Below are 23,711 nucleotides of genomic sequence, written 5' to 3'. Positions count from 1 at the left end.
CTGGAACCTGATTCATGTGTATTACTAAAAGAGGCAATTCCTTAAATCTTAGTTGCCTGCTATGCCCTTGCAGTGCTGTTAATGTATATACAAAAATACATTTTTATGTGCATGTATTGTATGTGCTGTTACTGTAGAGCGCTGTAACCCCCAAGATAGATGTCATGAACTTCTGAACTAGATAAACATTTGAAATAAAATCAGTGTAATGTTCTCTAAATATTAATATCCGGTGGAGAGCACTTTGTGTTAAGCAACCATTTTAAACATAGTTCTATGCAATTTTGCTTTGTCAGTGCTTAAAAACTCAGCTTTAATAGCTGGCTGATTTTTGCAAATCATCTGATGGTAATTTAAAACAGGTTGTAAGTATACAGCTATCAGGATAAAATGCAAGAACAACATAGACCAGTGGAGAGATGATGAGCAAATTAGGTCTATCACGCACCTACAGACATATTCTTATTGGATTATACTTACTAAGAATAAACCTTGTTCTGTGCAACTGCTTTGGCAGATGCTATGATCCTGTGAGCCAAATCCCGCTGTCCTTAGTCTTACTTGAGCAAAACTCCTGTCAGATTCAATGGAGATTTTGCCTCAGTAAGAACGGCAGGATTTGACCCTCTCTTCCAGTGGTGATGGGAGAGTTCTTACTTGCCAAAATCCTCGTATAACTGACCACTAGGAGCAGTTACTTAAAAGTGAAATTAGGATGCTTAGATAAACTGTAGAAAGAAAGAGATGACTGGGTATGGCACCTTTTGAAAGGGACTGTACTTCCTAACATCTTTTTTTTAGTAAGTTAAGACCCATACCACTAATAAGCTAATATTCAGATATATTGGGCAACTTGTTTGGAAACGAAACAGTGCTATCAAGAGTACATGCAAGTAAATTGATAGAGTCTTTTTCTTTTAAATTTTGAGGGCACCATTGCAAATCCATTAACATATATATTGAAAAGTCTAGGCTGTGTGCAGCTTCTGGGACTGCATGAGGAAGTTAAGTGTCTCTTCTACAAATGAGTAATTATCTCAGTTACCAAAATTGTGCACACATTTACTGTGTTTCTGCATACAATTTTGTTAACTGAGATAATTTAGTTAGACAATTCAGATGTGTGTTGTGAGTCAGATTTTTTTGTATGAATGTTCTTTGTCCATGGATTCAAATTAATCCCACAAGTTTTCTTAATCAGAATTTCATAAATTTTCTGCTATTAAAGTACATATCTTTTCCTGAATGTTCTACAGTGACAAAATGACTAGTTGCTTTGAAAAGAAGGTTTCTTTGTTAGCCTCACTCTTGGGCACATCTTAGTTCTTCCATTCATGTTGTGTGAGGTTTTTCTGTCAAAACACAGTAAGATTTCTACTTGGTTTTAATTACTGAGCCTTTTAATTTAGGGGAGAGTTAGCTTAACTTTTCAGCTGTTACTTATCTACCACCTAATAGGACAACCTACAAGAATCTATAAGAGCATTTTATTTTCTTTCCCCCTTTAGTGACCACTTTTACTTTTGAAACCATACTAATTCACAGTACATTTGTAGGACTGTACTTGTAACAAAGATTTTTTTTCTAGTGTTCTTGTTGGAAGGTAGTTTTGGAGACAGGTGTTGTTGTTTTTACCTGTGGGAAAGTCTGGGGATGACTATTTGGCTTTGACCACATACTTTATGTACAGTATGAAGAAAAATTATATACTGGCTTCTTTCATATGTAAAGTGGTATAAATTTATTGATTAGCATGGACTTAAAATAAGCTGAAATAATTCTTGCTGTATCTTAAATGTTTCTTTATGTACAGACAAGGATTTCAGTCCCATGCAGCATGTCAGAGATCATGCTGCAGTAAATCTATTCAAATGTAAACCTGTTCAATTCAATTACCAGTTTATAATAAAATTTGCTGCTGCAGCCTCCACGTTTGTCACAGCAGTCTCTACATGCTGATGGCACAGCATGCCTGGAAATTGACAGCCTAAATCTATTTACAAAAAAAATTTAGTTGCAGACCTGAAATAAAATCAAGTTTAAGCAGCTTTGAGAGGAGCATCACATTCCTTACAAGAACTGCACATCTGCCAGGGTGTATCTTCTCCACAAATCTTACCCCGTTTGTGGGGAGTTTTCTTCTAGAAATTTTCCTTAACAAACATTTTTTTAGTGTAATCTGAATTGAAACAATTATCACAGTTCTTCCCTTCACATTTTCAAGGACTTTATTACACTGTCATTTTGTGAGTTGTCATATAAATTCCATGATAGAAATCACAGTGCCTGGAAAAAGATTCTAAGTTTAGCTTCTAGGGGAAGATGCAAAAACCACTTACAGCAAATGAATAGGGTGGCATCCCTTATGACATCTGCATGTTAATCATTTATTGTGGCAAGGTAATGGTGCTTTTATCAAGTGTCCTGTGTTTCTGCAAGAGATATAGTGTTAGAATTTTGGGGCTGTATTTTAGTGTCAAATCCTGTAGGGAATTGAATTTCTGGTCACATGTAATACAGGGTGGAGTGGGGATTTTCTGTACATATTCTCAAGAATGGTGATAGGCTAGCAACACCTAGATCAAGATTCTTAACAATTTGTAAGTTGTGGACCAGAAACCAGAGAAGGAATGGTAAAGTAATGCCATACTGGGCTGAGCTGGGGTGGGATTGAGGTCCTGGCTCCCGTCTGCATCTCCTGTTGAGTATCACAAGAAAGTTAGCACAGACCAATCCAGAGGAACATGTCCTTTTGGTTTAACCCATGGACTGTTACTTGAAAACACATCTGGGTGTATGGATGTTAATTTTGAGTACGTGTCATACTTTATATTGAAGCATTCAGCAGATGCTGATTAGCTTTTGAACACTTGACAAATATGAGGGTGTCAAATTTTAATTTACTTTTCTAGGTAATGATTATTAGCAGCACAGCAGAATACATTTCACTCAAAGAAGAAATTTAACATTTTTCTGGTTTTAATTTTGTGTGCCAGTGTGAAGAAAAATCAAATTTTCAAGTATCACAGTTGGTTCTCCCGAAGTACAGTTTCTTTGACTGACTCATGTTTTGGTGGATTCTCTCAGATTCATGAGAACTGATGAAACAGCATTAAAGATTCTTGTGTAGTCCAGGGAGAAACTTTTAAAAATGTATGCCTAGAGATTTCTTGGAATAATATTGCAATTGCTAAAAGGGTGCAGGGAAACATATACAACAATTTGCCCTTTTAAAAAATGTAGACTTTTAAGACATTTCCGTAGTTTTCAGTTCTGTTGGTTTATACTCAATATTTCAAGTTTGACCTTTCAAACTCTTTAGAAGCTGGTGATTAGTTTGCTTCAGGTGGTAGAATTAAATCTGTGTTCATGAGAAAGATTGGGTGTTTTAGCTACTTCTCTTTGTACAGCTAGTTGGATTGAGAAAAAGGGGTTGATTCTTTTCCATTCTAAGAAGGAAAATGGGATGTTAAACTGTTCAAGATGATATGGGAAATCATGAGTAGTTGTTTGCCTTTTTACCTTTCTATTGCTAGTTGATCTGGTTAAATTCTACTTTTAGTCTTCAATTAGTACTATAGGATGGGAGCCCCTGGTGGTCTAGTGGTAAAGGCGCGGCGCTGTCACCGCGGAGGCCCGGGTTCGATTCCCGGTCAGGGCCACTCCCCGGGCAGATGGAGCTCGTTAGCCCTTAAAGGCAACCCACCTACGTCCTAAGGACCTCACTGCCACCGTCCAAGCTCGCTTGGCCCCGGCAGATGAACCTTAGGATTAAAGGGTGGGCTCAGTTCCGCGCACACTGTGTCTCACCTAAAAAATCCAATGCGCAGGCTGGAAGGTGGAAAGACCTTCCCCGGATCTTCGCTCGCGAAGACTGGCCATAGTACTATAGGCCTTTTAATACTGTTTGTGGGGCTATTTAGTATCGTGTTTGTGATAGAAGATATTATTCCAAGTTTATTATATGATAGACCTTGCTCAGAAGAGCTGCCCATGTGAAATAATTCCAATGGAGTAATTATTCCAAAATAAGATTACTTCTTGTTTCAGACATAGCATTTATATAACTGTTTTTCAAGAGGTTATGCCATATGTTTCACTTTTCTCCAAAGAGGCAAAGCCATAGCCTCATTTTTATCTATCCCTGTAGTGTAGGAAGATTAAAAATTGCAGTTCAGAGGGGAACCTATTGAGTGGCGCTAACTCAACTTTTAGACCATCTGAAATATTGTGTCCTCTTTAGCTGTCACAGTTCCATGCAAATCTAGCTCATACTTCTTATAAGACTGTTGACGCCAAAACATCTCCCATATATCTCTCATTTCTGATACCTGGATGTTTTCAAAATTTTTTACAGATGGTGTGCAGTGGCTGATCTGAGTTGCTTGTTATTCCAGAAATTCTAGTTCATAAGAGGGTGATACATGGAAACAAATCTAAGTTAATATGAAAAGTGTATCATAATAAAATGGCAGGAAATTTGGGTTGCTTTGTATAAGTGTGGTTGTATTTTTCTTATGAATGGATGGCCTTTAAAAATTATCATCAGTCACTTTGTACCCAGTTAAAACAGGTAGAGTGACAGAATTTCAGCTTAATTAGTTCAGCAATTACAAATGAGAGGCCAGATCCTCACAAAGAATTAATGGAGGCCCTTGGAGCTACTGTTCATTTGGCAGGTGTGGTAATCTGTGCAATGGGGGAATCAGCAATATACCTTTTTGTGTCTGTGAATCTTTACCACTGCTCATTTGTTAGCCATCATTCAGTCTCTAAGAATGAATAGGAACTCTCTGAGTTTGTTGTCTGGCAGTGCTGAGTTCAGTGTAACACTTCCCATCACAGCAGTGCCTTTAGCATATTGTACTTGCACTTCTTGCTGAGTAGCCCTTAACATTGCTCATTCATTGGTTTGCTTGTTTTGTTTGTTTTTGGTTTTGCTTTTTTTAAAGAGCTTTTATACAGTCCCTCAAAGTGACCTCAGCATCCCTGGGGCAGTGCTAAGGCAGTAGTTACAATTTGCCTTGTAAAGCAGTTCTGTACTTTTAAGTTTTTTTCCTTCAACAGTGAGCTGAATAAAAGCAATTATGGACAGTTTTAAAAATGGTTGAATGTTTTAGATGGTCATGTAATGAACCAGAAGATTATCACACATTAGTTAACATGCTAAAATTGGGGTTCTCTAAAATATTTTTGCTTACCACTTTGAGAGATTTTATAATTCAAATATAAGGATACATTTTTAAAAAGAGGTGTATGTATTTTAAAGCACAAATTACTGAGTTTATTATACAAAGATTACCGTATGAACATCTTTGGCTTGTGTTAAGCAGCAGATCGGATTAAATTATCATATTGATCCTTTCTGGTTTTGACAGTCTATGAAAATGGATCCTACGCAGCAAGGAGAACAGGCAGCTTGAGTTTACTCTTACGTAAAGAGATGCGTGATATGAAGAGAAGCAGATTAATGGATTCTCTCTCAAAATAATAAATAAAACTAAGCAATCTTCTTTATGACTAAAAATGTGTTATCACCTATGTTTTGAGGATAGTGAAAAAGCCTGCTTAATGGGATTCCTTCTAACAACATCTCTTTTGAAAAGACCTGTGCATAAGACATTGCCAAGGTAAATTTCTCTCACAAGTCTAATACCATTACTCTGCCAAGAAGAAAGCAGAAATTATTGTGGAGGAAGTTTTAGTTTCTGCTGCCTTCAGAAATTAGAACAAAGGAAAGGAGAAAGCATTAATGGTATTCAAAGAAAATATTTCTGTACAGGATGACAGTTAATAGAGCGGCATTGACCTCAGTGATATTTCTTATGCTCTCTATTGTAATATTACACTTAAGGAGCTCCTCCATTAATGCAGGATATTAAACAAAGCTCCTGTGTTGTAACATTAAGAGATAAGACAGTGTGTCTTCTGTTGAAGTCTTCCAAATATCAGCTCTGTTCTGTGTTTCAATGTGTTATGAGGGAGTTTGGTTTCTAGCGCAGATATTTTTTGCAAATGTTTCCTTTCTCTTTCCTTATTTCCCCTTTCTTCCCCTCCTTCCCCTTACTCCTCTTTCCCCCTTTTCTTCCTCCCTTTCATTTCTCCCTTTCCTTCTTGATTATTTCCTCCTTCCCCCTTTTTCTTTCCCCTTTCCCCTTTGCACTCCCTGTGTTTCTTTCATTCAACATGTGCTTGGTTCAATATATACTGGGATCTGGTAAATCTCCTTGTAAACAATAGAAACTAATCTCTAAATGTTGTTGGTGCTCATAGGTAGGCTCCTTCCTCCTAACCAAAATGTGATCTGATAGCCCAGTTCACACATTAGAACTGACAGTCCAATTTGTCTGCCCTAAAACACAGCTCATGACTATCTGCTCTCTGTAACCGATGAGTAGGGACAAACTATTCAACTGAGGGTTTGTGTTTATAGTGAGCTCAAGCAACTAGCATTTCTATGCATCCATTAGAATAATACTCAAGAAAAAAACAAATAATGGAGATGTGGATATTCTTTCAGAGTTCAGAAATTACATGAAAGCACCTAGAGCTGAGACCAAGTGTTGGCCTCCTGAGAAGTTTTCATGGTGCTTGTGTCGCAGTATTGTGCCACTCTGGTTTATGTTCTGTCTCTGAGTAATTTTGGGGAATAAAATGGAGAAGTCCCAGCAATTCACTGGACTTGGTCTTAAAACAAAATTTCTCTCTTTCTAGATACTGTTTTGTTTTACAATTGTGCCTTTATACAAGTACTCCCATCCACTTTGATAAAAGAGGATGTATGAAGTGAATGTAGAGAAAGCAGTATCATTTATATGTCTGAGTTTGAGAACTTTTTACATTTCTTGGCTTTACACAGATCTGTAAATGTGGAGTTTTTTATGTTAGCATTTGCAAATCTGAGGTCAAAGCTGTTTGATGGCTTACTTGTCTGTGGCTTGAGTCTGCTCTCACAGTTGTCGCTGGTGAGAATCCCAGTGACAGCACTTGTTTACAGGGTCAGGCAAGCAGAGGATGCTTTTGGCCTATAGTTATTTTGTATTTTAGTTACTGAAAATACTCTGAAAGATTTTGAATGGGATTAAATTTTACAGTATTTTTCTCAGTGCACATACCTTACCTATTACTTCCTCAGAACTGGAAGGAGTAGGTTCTGCAGATTCATGAGTCTACTTAAATTGAAATACTATTAAAAATTAATCACTTTGTACTAATATTTTCTCATCATAATCTGAGGTGGTTAACTGAATGTCCTCATTTGTCATATTTCTTCTTTTGATCCTAAAATAAGACAGCAGTATTTTCCTAATTTTCTAGCAATTATTCAATTTTTTAAAAAAGATGTTCATGGGATTTAGCCTCATGAATATTTGCTTACGCCCCGAAAGTACAGTGACAGCATTATAAGTGATAGGGGCAGGTAGAGACAAGTCTGAAGGATGTAGGACTGTGTACCATACAACACCTTTTCCCATGAGCTCCCAGACAAATAGCTGCCTTTCATTCTGGGTCTCTACCACCCATAAACACATACATCAATGTGGCACTGCCATTTATTGCAGAGCGCTTGAATTCTTATGCATGGGTCCTGCCCTATATTAAATAGGGGTCATTTTGTAGAGAGTCTCGTTAATGCTGCTTGTATTCTTCACTTTTCTCTGTTTCTACTGTGCAGATGTTTGCACATCCCCTGCTTGAGTGGAAGTCGCACCTCAGGTAGAAGGTGTGTTTAATGGTGATGCATATGCATACCTCTAAAGTGCTGTTCTGGAGCCAATCTTTCTGTATTTTACTTAGCCCTTGTCTGGGCAGCACTTGCATCTCCTCAGTAAGATTCTTGCTATGTAAGATCTTAGAAACTACAGGATGTAAGGTGGGATTATTTGGGATGAAGTGCTGAAATGGTGCAGATGCTGGTAACTAAAACCCACGTGGCAAATGTACAGGCAGACTTCTGCTGCTTGGGATGGATTAGCATCAAAAAGCTTGGAGGCTGAAGAACTCTCTTGGCCCCTTCACTCAGTCAAAGCAATGACTGTTTTGAGAAGTACCAAAATTTCCATCTGCAGTGGTTACCTCTGACCTCATATAGTGCTATCCCTCAGATTTCATGCTTCTTAATCTCTTCTGTCCTACCAAAAAAAAAAGTTAGAATCATCGTGGTGTTTGGGGCATCAGTGTAACTAAGCCACAGCCTTCTCTCTGACCAGTCATTGCCCTTTTACAAGCTCAGGTGTTTTTGCCAGTGGTCAGTTTTTGCCTTTGTCAGTTCTACTTTCTGAATCACTATGTGAGACTGGAATATTATTTCATTTGCATTTTCCAATGTGGCTTTTTTGTTTGTAAGTCAGCAGCCTGAAATCTGAAATAAATGTGATTCGGCGATGAATTGTTCTTTTTTTCAGATTTTTACATGCTTAGTAGCTATTCTGGTAATAGGTCTCATCTAACAAGCCTTTTCTTTTTTTTTTTATTTCCCCCTTTTTTTTCTTTCTTTTTATTTTCTTCGGGTATTTATATGACAGAAAAGGGAAACTATGGTGGGAGTCTGTTGCACTCATAATAGTCATTTAATATAGTTATTAATCTTTATAAATGAAAAACACAGCTTTATTTTAAGCCTCAGTAGGCTTTTATTAGATTAATGATTCTGGAGAAAGTCAAACACAAGCTATGTTAAATATATTCACTTACTGAATAATATCAATATTTTCCTTTTTGCTCTTTATTATTCCAACAAACTTAATACATTTTTCTGTTTTTCTCTTCTTAAGCATCTGTTTTAGGTCTCTGGATCATCAGGTGAAAGATCAGAAGTCAATTTGATTCACAGTTTTAGTGTAGCAGATCCAAAATCATCACTCTGTAATACGTGCTTGCATATGGTCTTTTTTCAGTCCACATTAAAACACTTGATTGTTCGAATACTTAATTTAGAAAAAATAAAATATATTCTAAAAGGAAGTCTATATTCTATAATCAGCTTAACTCCAGTCTGTGTCCTTAGTGGTAGAATTGTTGGTGTGCTGTGTTTTGCAGCAAAACTGCATGACTAAGGAGAGAACGTTGGTACTTGCTGCATGCTGAGCACGTGCAGACTGTAGGAATCAACAAATAATACAAGACTTGTCGTTTGTCTCCTCTTTTCTCCCTTTTCTAGCCAAGCAGTAGTCCATACAATGCAGTTCTTGTAATTTTTAGTCAGCGGTATAAAAATTTTGGTCACCAGTGCCCAATGTCTGTTTCTCATATTGCTCTTCAGTGCTGTGGGTGGCTGACTGAAGACGGGCCATGTCTTTTGTTCGGACCTGAATCAATCAACAGATCAGTCTGATATCATTTGTTCATTGTAGAGCCACATGTTGCTTTTCATGACAGTCCACAAGATTGCATTTACAGTGGTCTCCAGTGTTTGCTCTTCCTATGTTCTGCTTTATTTTAGTATTTTTTGTAATTCAGTGAAAGCTTTAGAAACAGGCACCTTAGATTTCATCGCGTGGCCAGTCTCAGGTTCAGCGGATAAGACTTGGGAAGAGGAACTTATTTGTCCTAAGTCACCAGAACTAGTGCTTTTCTGAATATAGTTTGTGGAATCAATTAAGGTACGATGACTTAAGAGATGGCATAAATACACTTTGGATCCAGACTGAGATCCGTGATTTTTGGAATGTTAGGAGAGGTCTTGCACTGAGCTGATTCTTCAGTTCAGAAACCACTTGCTGATTTCCCTTTCAAACTTCTAATGAAAGCTCTTAAACTTCCAAGATGGAATAGACTGCTAAATACTGAAGTAGGAAAATTAGTGTTCCCCTTTAAAAGTAGAAAGCTGTTTTAAAATGCCAGTTTACATGTATTGCTTTTGTGAATTCTTACTCTAAGATGTATTAGAAAAATTTCTGCTAAGTTATACCTCAGGTGAAGAACTGGGCTGAGAAGGGAAGCTCTAAGAGTAATACTCTGATTATAAAGAGACTGAATAGGCTCCTCCTTTTCAACAACTCTCAAGAGCATGACCCCAAAATACAAATCTCTGACTGTATTTCAGACAAAATAGAAGTTGGAACACTGCTGTGTATGATGTGCACAGCCATAGTCTTTCCTGATCTTTCTGTCTGATGGAGCATGCCACATGCCCCACTGCTTGATCTTGTGTGAGATGCAAAGGAATGCAGTAATCAGAGAACAAAGCCACAGAACAGCTAAGATGACATAAGATTCTTCTCTTTTCTCTTTTTATCTTCTCTCATTTTCATGATTTTCTATTCATTTTCCACTACCATACCACAATTGTGTTGGAAGAATGCTGATGAAAAAATAGTTACTGCAAGCACATATCTTCCAGGCAGTCTTTTTCTGGCCAGGTGGGAGAGAGAATCATTAATTTCTCGAGGTTCTCGTTACCTGACTCACCGTTTCGTGAATCCTAGTCAGGCTGAATGACTGTATTTCCTTCTGGGCATGCTGATATTGCTGGAGATACCCATCCTGGCAAGATGCTTCAGCTCATCTCCAGTTAAAATACTTGTTATGGAAGTATTCTTAAACACAGCTGATTAATGAAGTTAGAAAAAACACATTTGAATGCAGAGTGTGAAGGCCTCAAGCATTGGTGTTCCTCTCTGGGGAGGTGTGTGCAATCAGAAAGCATTCTGAATGCTAGCAATCCATCCCATTTTGTTCCCATATGTTTTCTCTAATTTCCATCCTTTTTTAATGCTGGTTAACTGAAATAAGTCCTATTTCCTTCCTCTCCACCATTCCCTCCCCCTTTATGGAATAGCCCATGACACGTGCCTGTAAAGTGGCTTCTTGGGAATTTGCAAGTCTTTGAATGTGTTATCTGATTAAAGGGATGTATGTGTCTTTAATTCTCATCTGCAGTTTCACCTTTGACCCCATCTGTTAAAGTGGAGAGGAGTTGAGAGTCAGCAAAGTCCCAGATTCAACCCAGATAACCTGCACTGTGCACATTTGAATGTTTTAACCCTTTGGTTGCCCCTGAAAATTACATACTTAATTGACAGGTTTTATTGGAAAATGGTGGTGGGTCCAATGTGAAACAGGTGAATTATTTATTTTGTTGATATGGTTAAGGTAGGATAATTTAGTCCTGGCTTCACCTTTTCTATTAAAGAACAAGTGAACATATAGTTGCATGACACAAACAGGTATAAGGTCTTGCTGTGCGTGTAATTTCTTTTTTTGTTTGTTTGTTTGTTTTTTCAATAGACCCATTTCTTGCTTACAGAACAGAAGTGAAAGTTCAAGCCCCACTTCTATTATACGTACTTCCTTTTGGACTAGGAAGCTGAATTACATGGTTGGAAATGACATTGCAGTTTTGGATGGGATTTATAGATAGCCCTGACAGTAGAAATCTTTTCACTGAAAGAATGAAGTAGATGACACGTCATTTACATTATATTTTGCTAATATTGTGCTTTTTCTGCAGACCAATGTGACTGTGGCACTTTCTGTGCTTTAGAGATACACAGCATAAGTGATTAGAATATCCCAGTACATTTGGATCTTTGAGTGTTTTAGTTTTTCCTCCAGTCATTTTCTTTCCTAGCTTTCAACACTCTTAATAAACTGAAGGGTTTTTCAATACCCCAGATTTATCCGTGTTCTCTGCAAGCTAGAGCCAAATTCTTCCCCCACTTACATCTGTTCAACTCTGGTGCTTTCACTTATGCTACGTGGCTGTAACAATGCAGAATTTGTCCTAATCTGCCCTTTCTTTTTCAATGGAGAATATGCCCGTGCAAAGTGTACATGAACACACTTGAACTGCAAATAGAAAAAAATGTATGTATTTTGTGTGTGTGTGTACACAAATAGATAAATGGCATACAGATAGGTTCGATAGTATATCTACTGTACATAATATTGTAAATGGTATCTTGCTGTGCTGGAATCTAGGCAATATGAGTTCAGTACTAAAGTGTTCAAGTTGCACCTGAGCTGGCTGGAGCCTGCCAGCCTCTGCAAGCCCACTGAGAGCATCTGTCTCGCCACCACCTTGCTCACGCTGTGTCCTCTGCAGGCTCTCCGATTCTTCCGACTATGAGCATAAATCATCCACCTGTCAGGAGCTCTAGCTGCCTGGATTATGCAATGCCTGCCTTCATTTGGAGATGGTGTGAGCAGAAGATTGCGGCAAATGGTTTGCATTCATTTTAATGCTGTTCCCGCATCTCTTCAGCTTTAATGAGAGTTCAGGGTGGTGACGACTCCCTGAGACAATGGAAGTCCTAGAGACCCAAGCTTTCTTTGTACATTTGTATGGCCTAGTTTAGATTTTTTTTTTATTTGCTCTTTTTTCTCCTGTCCCTTTCTTTCTTTCTTCCCCCACCCCCCCAAAGAAATGAATGGCTTGAAAATTGAGGCAGAGAACTGGTACTGCACAAAGCCAGCTGTCCATAGCTCTGCTTTTTGGCCTTGTAATACTTCCCTCCAGCTGAGCAATGAAGAATTTAAAAATCAGTCATGTTTAATGTTGATTGTCCGTTTGTGCTGTCCAAAGCTGCATAATGCCTAGTTGCCTTCACTTAAATGTGTAAAAATCCTACCTTTGCTTTTTATTCAGTTACAGGTATATTGGATTACATGATCAAGTGTGGCATACCATGTTATATATTCAAAATCTAAGATACAGCTCCGCTACATTAAGGTCTCTTCATACAAAAAAAAAACCAAAACCAAACCAAAAAGCCCTGACTTCCAGTAAAATTGTCTTATTTCACTTTGTTAGACCTGAATTAGTCCAATTCCACATTCACTCATAATTTTAATCATGAATTATGAGCAGAATAAATATAAGTATTTGTTCATCTGTGTTAACAAAAAAAAAAAAAAGAAGGTTATGAGACAAAAGCAGAGAAAGTTCTTCCAAAGGCAAATGTTGAAGGTGGTGAATAGGTGCAGATAAGTTGCACATTCACATCTGTAGTAACTGTGTCCATAACTTCAAACAAATCCCACCAGATTCTTGCAGGTACAGCCTTTAGACTGTGGCCTTACATGATTGTCAACCTCATGTTCTTACTGGCCTGAAACACAGTAGGTAGTACTAACAGCAAAATATTTAATTTTAACACTCTTCAGTAGTTAGCAGGGGAGATCCGTGTTTGGTATCCTAAGATTACAGGTTCACTATTTTTTACAAATATTTCAGGAAACAAACTTGTTTAATAATTTTGAAACACATTCAGCCTGTGCAACATCATTTTTCTGCAGTGAATGTGTCATGAGCTTGTCGACAATCTTTTCAGAGAGTATTTATTTTAATTTTAGAGATGTCCAGTGATGTAGGCAGTAATATCCCCATTTTACAGTATTTAACCTAAGACAGAACAAGAGTTGCTTAGTAAAAATCACATGTAGTAGTAGAGACACAGCTAGAAATGGAACTTCTGCTCTGAGGTTAATGTGTTATTCAGCCTGGGACTTCAAAGTCAAGCCGTGTCCACCCCATTCTCACCCAATGACTGAAAGAGAGAAAGGTTTATTGCTTGTTGGTTTGGGGTTTTACATTTCTCTTTTTAACTGTTCCCTTTACATGTGAACTCCTCAGTCAGCTACTGATGAAAAGAATCCTAAAAGGTGAAGTCAGTTTAAGGCCAGCTTTTGTCAACAGGGCAAGTAAAGGACTCTGTTTCAATGCACCTCTGTATTTCCTGTTGATATTAATAGAAGATGCTTCACACATGGAGAGGAATTTTTGTTGCCAAAACAATTTAAATTTTTCTCTTGGAGAAAATTTCACCAACTGATGACTACCAGTGGTGGCAGCTGAACATGGAATAGGCAATGTGTGGAATATACACTCTTGAATTGTAACAGTATTTGGGAGCTCTGCCTGTGTCTACATTCTCCCCGCCCTTGATCTGAAAGCCAGAGAATTTCATACAAACTGGTCATACTTAAGTAGGACCACACAGAGCAAGGGAGATTTTTTAATAAGCTGTTTGGGAAAGAGTGAAGACCTTAACGAATGAAATGTGTAGACTTTGAGATCTTTACTGTGAGCCTCATTTGCTTCTGGTAGCAAGCTAACCTCCAATGCCATTCCCTCCCCCCTCCAGTTTTAATTTGATGGAAGGCCAACAGTACTGCAGTTTTATGCAAAGTCTCCAGTGAACTCAAAAAAGATTATTATTTCTCACTTTGTCTTTACAGATAACTTTAAAATTTTATGCGTCAGAACGCAGGATTATCTGAAGACACAAATGAAACACAACACTGACAAAATCAGATGAAAAATCTCACTTTTTAGCTATGAAGAAATTAGATTTATCATCAGAAAAACATTCTCTTTTCATTTTCTGAAAGGTGCTTTTTGACAGACCCTTTGCAGTGGACGTCATGCTCACAAAACATGCTGTCACAGGGCTATTTGAATATGGTGACAGGCTCATTATCATGTTGAAGACAACTGACAACACTGCAGACTAGAAATGGACAGGCTTGCCAATCAGCTGTTGAAAGGATTGCAGTTGAAATAGAGGTTTTTTTTGTTCTGAGAACAGTAGTACAAATTGACTACATTAATTCTTTTTATTATAGTTGCATACACTGTAGTTAAGGGTCCGTCACTGTTTCCATTATAAATCCCTGTTTTCAGGGGTTTATTAGTAGACCATAAAAAATGGTTCGTGTTGAAATTTTGCATTAAAAATATATATTACCCCAACAGAACAAAATTTCTGTGGTAACTGTGTGGAGGAGGGAGGGCAGAGAAGAGGGATTGACTGACTTTTAGCTGAAAATTGCATAAAGCTGAATGCATTATTATTTTTATAGCACCTTAGATGTCCAAGATTTTTATAGACAGGTTTGTGCCTCAGGAGTTTACAGTTTCAGGATGCAGGCCTGCCAACACTTATTATGGGATGGGATTTTCCTGGTAGTTTCATTGGAATTAGTAAAACACCAAGCTTTATCTGCAGCAGTGGGTATTAGCAGATTCAGGTTGAGTAGTCAAACAGTCTTGAAGAGATTTTTTTGCCTTTTCTTGGACCTTAAAAAAATGAGGTTAGGGTTTTTTTTTGTTTTGTTTTAATAATAACCTAGACTGTTAAATGATAACCTGAGAGTCAGGGAATTTTGCATATATAACAATAATCCAATTTGAAATGATTCCACCAATATACTCTAGGTACGTGAAGTGAGGAGATTGATGGAATTTATCTGCTTTAATCCAAAGTGACGGTGCTGGGATATCGTACTCGTCATTTACCTGTGGAATTTCCTATGTGCTGGAGTACATACTACTGTAGTTTCTATAGTGCCCTTAAAATTTCTGTAGCCATCTACAGTGGCATACTCCTGTGCAAACACAGGAATGTCTGTGTTTTGACAGATCTGAACAGCTTACTAGTTATCTTCTGTTTAACTTTGGAACCAGAGATGTTCCTCTGAGTCCCCTGAGAGGTTGATCTGGCAGGCACACCATTGTCAGAGCACACTGTCACACCTCAACAGACTGATTCGAAACACGGCGTCCACAGTTGCTTTCTTCTGTAACATGCTGGTGATCCCACTGCCACACCTCAGCAACCTAAGGCAGGCTGTCCAGGATGGGGACAGGGAAAGATGATGTTTCTGCACCCAGGATGATTCCTCCTTTTTTGTCCCCAACCTTGCCATAACAGTTAGAGTCATGTTTTTTAAGAGAAGATATCCAGATTTGCCGGAGAAAAGGCGTAATGGTCTGCTTTCCTACAGAAATAGGAATAGGGGGCCAAGAATCTGGAATGGAGTAAGGCATTTTCAGGAAGCTTGGAACTGTGAGTCTGAAAGTTCATTGTAAATTGACTGTATAAACTAAAGGTGTCACCAGTATGGGTATGTTGGCTCATTTGTATTCTGCCCTGAGATGCCTAACTTGCCCCATGGTTCGTACAGGGAGCCTGGGTCTCTGTTCAGGTTCCAGCTCTATTTGGTGGATCAGATGGAAGAAGCTGGTCATTGTGGTACATAGGAGGTATATATCTTTTTGGTTAAGTATAAAGTGAAATATTGAAATAGAAAAAGACCGCATGTGGACCCCTCAGTTATTAAATTCATTTGTTACACAGTATGAATCCTTAATACATTCACTAAATACTCTGTGTGAGGCTGATCCAGAACGAAGACACAGTTTTGCTTAGTGTATTTTGCTGAAAGCTTACAAGGAAAAATAATTTTACTTTGTAGTTCCATGGCTTCAAACATTTGCAGACTTAATTGATGCTCATTTGATTACTTGATTTCAAAGCACAATCAATTACCTTAATGCATATCACTGTTCTCACAACTACGGTGATTGCAAAATTGTGAACGTAAAAATGGAAGTCACTTCTGAAAATTAAGTCTGCAGTCCCATTTGCAAAGTCAGAACTCTGACTCTCGTAAGTTACAACAGTACAGAAGAGAGGACTATTGTGTCGTATTGCCTGCACTATTATAATGTGTCAGGTCAATTGTATGCATACTAAAAATCTTTGCAATATTTACTGCTTCTCTGTTCATGTCAGTCATCTGTTTCTAGGAGGAAACTTATTGAAGATCTATCAACTAATGCAGGAGGTTGAACCTAAAAAGTAGTGTTTAGTTGCAAATTATTAAGGAAGAATTTTGTCTTTGCATGAAATCATGGCTCTGTTGAAGTTAGCAGCCACGCTGCTGTTGATCTGGGGGCAGATGGGAATAAGTAATTCTAGTGGTTAAATCGGACAATTGGAATCGAGACCAATTTCCATTCCAGAACAAGTCACTTCTACTTAGTATGCCTCCAGCAAAAATATAATAGATACAATAATATGGAGCTATCTCACCTGCATGTTGTGAGGCTTATTGAATTAATATTTATGGAACACTTCAAGATTCTTTGATAGAAAGTGCTATATAGCTGCATACTATTACAATAAAGTCCTGAAAAGCAAATCAATCTGGAGTTAGTCTTATCTCATTCAGTTATAACTAACTACGGAAGCTGTCTATCATGATAGAGAGAAAAAAAAAAGCTAGAAACAAACAATAAGTATTAAAAACCCCTCACAATTACTTGGAAAACTTGGGCTTAATATTTCAATTGAGTTTTAGTTTTTGTTGTGGTGAGCCCATTTTTAATACATTCCCCTCTAGATTCTTAGTTGAAACTAAGCATAACATAGTAACTTTTATGCGGTTTAGGAGAGTAAATTAATATTTCCTTCTTATGCTATTCATAAATTGCTTCACAGAATACCTGGTCTACCAGATACATACATAGCATTATATTTGAATCATTAATTCTAATGATTCCATGTTTGAACAAGTATTATTAATTCATTGATATGGGTTTTTTTTTTTGGCTAAGTATTTTGTATTTGCTTTTGAAAAGAAAACAAGTATTCTTACCATTAAAACCTGCATTGATTTGAAGTGAACTACTCATAATGATGGACTAATTACCTAATTTTAATTCTCACCAGTCAAACTCTCATTGCCTTAAACATTCATCTGAAAAGTTAGCAAAAGTCCTGAACAGCAATCTTTAAAGAGAGGATTATAAACAACACGGCACTGAAAAAAACCACCCCAAATGTATGTGTACTGAAGAGATGATTGAATAAAATTATATATATATATATATATAAAAATGCAAACAAAGCAACTTATCAAGTGTGTAACTTCATTTTGCCTATCATCAAGTGCAGGAAGAAAACTCTGAAATCTAGGCTACAAAGCCTGGAGGATATTGATGTTTTAACAAAACAACGCAGGCATGGAATATTCTTTTTCCCCAGGACTGACCTAGTAAATTGTGCAAGCACCAGGAGAAATTTTGCCACCTGTCCCTTATAATCAAGGCTGGTCCCTTACTTAGTCTCATTTCAGTGATATAATTAAATGACACCATTTTCCCATTTATGTTTCATGAACACACTGCCAGAATCCTATAGTCTTATCCAGGTACCCAGGAATGTGACTTAATTTGTTTCATCTAAAGCCAAAAAAATAATCATTTGAACATGGTCCCTTGTCCTAATAGCTAACCCAGCATGGTGTATTAGAATACTATTGTTGCAGCAGTCATTGCAAAAATCAATAATCCACTAGATGGAGCAGAATAGAAATGTAAAAACTGAGTTAAGTCGGATATTTTAAGGAACAGAATTAAGTATCAAAGTGGCAGAAGTCAGACAGAACAGCAGAAAAATGCAACAGTAGTATTTTTGCAGTGTGTAGTTCTAGCAAATCAACAAGCTTTATGGTCGTTCATGGATTAACATTGCGATCCTCCTTTGAGGTTCTCTGTTTTTCTGTAAGTGATAAAATGAGGATTAATCCCTGCTCTAGAAAAGGTGATGATGAGAAAATATTGGAGAACAAAGATCTATTCAGGAAAGAGATTTTTTCCCCTTCCTAAATCAAAGATGATTTTTGTCATTGGAGAAAGAAGAATAAGACAATCAGAGAAAGTAATCATAAAATTAGGAATCATGTAGATGAAAAAAAAGAAAAGTAAGTTCCTCATCATCCCCAAGTTCACATCATTTGTTTTGAATCTCTTGAACCGTTAAAATAGCACTTGAAAGCCCATTGGCTATTAGAAAACAGCAAGATGAGCATTTCTAACTATGCTATTGCTTCCATCCACCTCGTTCCATATGGTCATCAATATGAGTCTTGTTAGGAAAGACAAAAACGTACCTAGAATCATGGAAAATTCAGCATTGAACGATGATAATGTTCTATAAAAATAGGTAAAAAATTGGTCAGGCTTTTTAGTTTTATGATTTGGTATTGGTGAATATTGTGTAATGTGGATAACAGTCACTGGGTTTTTTTAAAGTTTCTGCAACATTCTGAAGTCATGATCCGTACACAGGATAAATTGTTAGCGCCAACATATCTTGCCATATTTTTTAATTAGTGACTTTTTTTTATTCCTCTCTATCCATCTATAGCAAAGTCAAATTACAGACTTTACTGAAACCTTCAGGTTGCATGCTGAAGAGAAAAACACATGCAAACTCCAGTTTTAGACTTCCGTGTGTCTTTGTTTAGAAGAAAAAGGGAGAAATCAAGCAAAAAGAGGGATGAATCTGATTGTCTTCTGAATAAACAAGTCTAAACCAATAATGTATTGACACTTGTGCACTATATGAAAAGTCCAAGCACTGCATGGCTATTTGTATATAATTAGGATTTTTGTTCAGGTGTTTGATCAGCTGAATCTCCCTTAAATTTTAACCTGTTTGAAACTGGTTTTGCCAGCGGCAGACATCTATGTATAGTGGTTATTTTCCAGAAGTTGTTACTCATTATTTCCTGGATAAACTGAATTGTTATGACCATGTAGATTTTGGGTGTGAAATCACAACCTTTTTTATATAAATGATCCTTACATTAATACCCCCTTCTGCAGGAACATGACGTTGATAACAATCATATTAGCAAGTAGATTGATGAAGATGGCAGACTGAGCTCCAGCAGCAATACTTCAGTCAGATTCTACTACGGGTGTACGTTAGGCATGACTTAAAGCCTGCTTATTCTGTTTTAGGCCTCCTGTGAAGAGGAGTGGCAATACACTGATATGAAGTGGTTGTTTGATGGGAACACGTGTGGGAAAGATGCTCAGTGCTGAAGTTACATATCTTGCAAACAGAAGGAAAGTTATAGTCAGTATTTCACGGAAACAGCTATCAAATTTGGCTTGCTGACATCTGTAAGTGGGCTTCTTTGTTGTCTAAGCAAGGCTTTGAACCCTGGTCTCCAGAGATGAAAGCCTTAGGCATTAACCATTGCAATATCTTACCCTCAGCTTTGTGTGTAATAAAATGCTTAGATAGATGCAGGTGAATTTTATTTGCTTAATATTGATTGTTTTCCCTTCTTTGAAAAAAGAGTTGTAGGAATTTTGATAAAGAAATTTAAAAGTTGTCTATTCCCGTAGTATCTTCTGAATATTTCTGCGTATCTGAATTATGATAGGCTTCCCACAGAATAAATGTGGAGATTATATTTTCTTTTTTCTTTTTATTCTTCTTTTTTCTTCTAAATAGGAACTTGTAACAACTAAAAGCTTCCCGTTCTCATCTCTAGCTGACCCCCAGTGTTTTGGTGTATTATGGCAGTGCAGTCTAAAGTTTTTTCTTTCTCTAGAAAGAATACTTAAATCAAATTCTGATTTTGATGATGTAAAGTATTCATGTTAATTCCCATTCTGTGCTACTGCACAGCATCACTGTAAATTATCTGCTGGATTTCTCCCCATGCTTATTGTCTTTTTTCCATATATGATTGAGTTGTGAAATACCTTGAGAGATTTGCTGTTGCTACAAAAAATAGCAGGTGTTAACATTTGTAATCATGCATGCACTTCATGAAAATAATAGTCCGAATTTCTTACGTTATAAGATGTCTATTCTCTTTCCTCTTCTCCTTCTCCCTTTCCTCTTGCAACAAAAGTATTAGTTTTTTCCATCAGCAGATGATTTCTTTTTTTCTGCCAAATGTTCACTTACACTTTTACTTTAAATCAGTACAATATGTATAGGATGAGTATCAGTTTTCTCTGAAATACCAGTTTTGGTCAGAATGGCTGATAATAATCAATTTTTCTTAAAAGTGTAAAGCTGTTCTGCTTCAGTTGGTTTGAACCAATTCATCATCATGAACCCATGGATTACAGTCCACAAAGGTCTTTGTGTAATACAGTCTTTAGTTAATGCTTCTCTCTTTTTTGTTCCCTATGTTGGCCAGACACCAAGAACCTTCTGAGGTCATGTTGGGACAGGATCTCCAAATGAGCCAGGAACTGTGAAGGAGAATTTTCCAAGTGCTTTAAAATAATAAAAAAAAAAATGTGTCATCTTGGTGCCACTGGTTGGCACACAGTCTAATCTATCTGTCTTCAACTACCATTTTCTCTTATTCTTCATTTTACAAGAATCAGTACATGAGCCTGAACTCTTTTCTTTAAAATATTCCTCCTTCCCTTCTCTCTTCTCCCAAATACATCTGTGTTAGGACACTGTTATTCCGAAACCGTGAACACCCATGGTCTGGTCTTATGTTACTGAAGTACAGAAGATGTCCATGCTCGGCATGTCTGAGGCAAAGTAATCTCAGTTTTATCCTTTCTCTGTCTGGCAGTTTTGATGCATACAGAGGGTTAAGGTCCACAAGTGGCAAGTTCTGTTGGGTTTTAGTGGGGACAGGATGAAGAAGATCGTTGGCTGTAACAGCCTTGGGCCCTAAGTAAAGCACCCGTTTTGTGAGTGTGCAAAGGTTGTAAAACCCTCTCAGCTCTCTTTTTCCTCTGTGTTGGGCAGAAAGAAAAGATTTTTGTCTGTACTGAGGAAGATTAGAGAGAGTTCTTTGTCTAAAGAACAAGAGGGCAATAACCAGTTAGTCACTTTTATGCTATTAGTGTGAAGTGTTTATTGCTGAACCATGGTGTTTTACCCGTTGTCTACTGTGTGATAAAGTAGGTTGCAGATGGCTTTGTCACACCCAGGCTTGGGAAAGGACAAATGAATCTCAGTGAAATTAATTTGCATCTTCTCCTCAGTTTGCAGAACAAAGTTGCAAATTGAGTCATAACTGATGATGTAGGGCAGATTCAGCTCTTTGTAAGTGTACGTGTTCTACAGGATGTAAAGGACAGCATGGAAGCTTAAGCACATAATTCTACACTAGGAGTAGTGGCAAAGTATTCAGTGGAGTACAGAAAAGTCTCAGTGCGGCATCCTTTGTTGACAAGTGCTCACAAAATAACTTCTGTTGAAGTTATCAAGATAGGAAGATGAAGGGGGCTCATTGGCCTTGCAGAGAGCATCAGGAATGAACAAAGCAGTGACAACCAATTAAAAAAAAAAAAAAGCTATGTGTTAAGCAAGTTTGATTTACAGGAATACAGGCTGTGAACTTGTTTAGAATGTTTCTGTGCAACTAATTAGAGAAATGTTTCCCAAACATTTCTGTTCAGTTCTCAAGAGAGACCTACTTTTTTTAAGGAGTTCAAAATTTTGTCAAAGTACAGTTTTAACCAATAGTTAAAAAATACCTATAAAGCCGAAGAGGAACAATGTTAAAAAGAGGAAAATAAAACACTTGAAAAGATGGTGAGACTGAATGTTCTGATGGGATTGTCCTAAGAAAATGGAAAACACCTTATTTGGAAAAACGTTTTGTAAAACTATGTCATCATGCACTGAGTTCTGTAATACAGTTTTGTGTGTTTATGTGTGTGGTTGCATGTGTTTTATTAGCTCTGCAGTGCTTGAAAGTCTTGCTCAGGATTATCTTGTTAGAAGAGAGAAGTTAGTTTTAAATTGCAAAAGTAATTGACCCCACTGAAGAAGTAAATCTTAAATAGAAGCCAACTTGCTCTCAAAGGGATAGTCTGTGGTAAAAGAGAAGTGTTCAAAAGAAGCATTTCCAGGTAAATATTTGTTTGTATATTACTGGTTACGTGCAAGTGATGAAAGGGGAATTAAAAATCAAATATGTGTGGCAAATAAGCTACCCTGTGCAATATGGTTAAGGGTCCCATGCTTAGAAAACTCTTTTGCAGAAATAAGTCTCCATGAGTGTGTCTAAAGTTGATGAACTTTTCATAAGCATGAGTACTTCACCTGTTCTATTGTCCATGTATAGTGATAAAGAAAACCCTGAAGCTTGATTTCACTGGTATTTAATTTCAATCTCACATTAAATTCAAATTCACATTCAAATTCACATTCAATCTCACATTAAATTCAAATTCAGTTTACTATACTACATGGTATATAATGGGCTAAATAGAAAGAGAATAGTACTAGGTAATCTTTTTTTAAAATTATTGTTCTAATACCCTGACTTGTCCATCAAATGTTAATGGCTATTGTCTTTTGTACAGCAGTAACCATATACTTGAATTATTTTGTGATGCAATACATACGTACATCAATTTTGCACCGTGTTTTAACAATATGAATTTTAGTATTAAAATCACAATAGTTAATTATCAATGCCATTAACCAGCAGTATTGATTTACTATGCAAATGTAGTTATAAATTAGCCCAATCCATAATTCATTGAACACTTACTAAAATGTTGAGACTTCTGTGACTAGACCTGATAGACGAGAAATTTTCTCACATTTTTCTTTTGATTAATTTTAGGTTTTATGCAGTTTTGTTCAAGTATGAGTAGTGACACTTTCACACAGAGCTGTCTTTGTATTTTTGTTTATTTTTATTGAGTTTAGCATATGAAAGCATAGGCTACTCCACCAACATGAGAACTGGAAATGAAATAGGTGTCTCTCTATTCATTCCACAGCCAGAAGAAATGAGCAGTAAGCTAGCAGTACACTTGCCAAAATAAGTAACAAATACAGATGTTTCAGTAGGAATAGAAAGTATCAGTTGCAGAACTCAAGACTGAAATAGCATTGATTAAAATAGATAAGAACCGAACCCTTATATTCCAGTTGGACATTATCTCCTTGAATTCAATTTCCTCCTTTCACTCATCCACATAATTTTTGGTAGTAAGGCTTCACCATGCCCAACAGAAGTTAAGAAACTGATCTGTCTTCTCCTGAAATATTTCTGCAGGGATGAACAAGGTGCTAATGATGCCAATGCTTATGACAGGTGTCAGTACCCTGTACTGAATAGGCATCATTCAGATGGTTGGCCCAAGCAGTGTGTTTGTGGACCGCTGCTAAAAGCAGTTTCACTCC

General features: G+C 37.1%; 1 protein-coding gene across 25 annotated transcripts in view; it reads left to right on the top strand.

Annotated features, from left to right (window-relative positions):
* Positions 1 to 23,711, top strand: part of ESRRG (estrogen related receptor gamma) — a 398,323-nt gene that overhangs the window by 283,303 nt on the left and 91,309 nt on the right. The gene's annotated exons all lie outside the window — the stretch shown is intronic.

Source organism: Myiozetetes cayanensis, unplaced genomic scaffold (assembly GCF_022539395.1).
Source record: "Myiozetetes cayanensis isolate MyiCay16 unplaced genomic scaffold, myiCay2020 scf2-11, whole genome shotgun sequence".
Taxonomy (NCBI): Eukaryota; Metazoa; Chordata; class Aves; order Passeriformes; family Tyrannidae; genus Myiozetetes; species Myiozetetes cayanensis.
The sequence above is the reverse complement of the archived record's forward strand: the minus strand, read 5'-3'. Positions and strand labels throughout refer to the sequence as shown.